Source organism: Brassica oleracea, chromosome C1 (genome assembly GCF_000695525.1).
Source record: "Brassica oleracea var. oleracea cultivar TO1000 chromosome C1, BOL, whole genome shotgun sequence".
Taxonomy (NCBI): Eukaryota; Viridiplantae; Streptophyta; class Magnoliopsida; order Brassicales; family Brassicaceae; genus Brassica; species Brassica oleracea.
The window spans coordinates 37,314,725-37,315,467 of record NC_027748.1 but is presented as its reverse complement, the minus strand read 5'-3'; positions in this window follow the sequence as shown (position 1 = coordinate 37,315,467).

Genomic DNA, 743 nt, shown 5'->3' with positions numbered 1-743 from the left:
CAATCCCTGTTACCACAACAATCTCTGGTGATATAGAGATTGCTTTCCTCGCAGCTGCTGCCTTAGTTCTACCACGTGGTGTAATGACTATTACTCCGGTAGAGGTAGGAGTTCCCTTGGATTCTTCTTTCTCAGCCTCTTTCTCTTCTTGAACCTCTTTCTCACCCTCTTCCTCACCCTATTTCTCTTGTTGAACCTCTTTCTCAGCCTCTTCCTCGCCCTCTTTCTCAACCTCTTCCTCAGCCTCAGACTCATCATCAATTGTCCTCCAAAATTCTTCTGCTTGCACTCTCACTCTTTCCTGAAGCCTTAACAGAGAACTTTCTCCATCTGATTCCTCCACGTATTCTTCGCCTTTCTCAACAGAGTCACTGTTTTCTTTGTCTTTTTCAGGTTCTTGGTCTTTCTCTTCTTCACCCTTCTCATTGTTTTCTTTCTCACCATCCTTACTGTTTTCCCCACCCGAGACCACATCCTTTTCCTCGCCAGACTCACTGTTTTCCTTGTCTTCCTTAGCCTTCTCACTGTTTTCCTTCCCTTCAGCTCTACCATAATCTCTATCATCCCATCCAAAATCCATATCTTCACCATAGTTCCTCTCCTCATTTTTGTTGCTCTCAATAGAAGTCAGCTTTTCTTCTATTTTCTTAGCCCTTCTTCTAAGTTGGCGCTGGTTCTTTTCAAATTTACTCATCCTCACATCCATATCACCCAGCTTTGCCTCCACCACTGATTTAAGACCA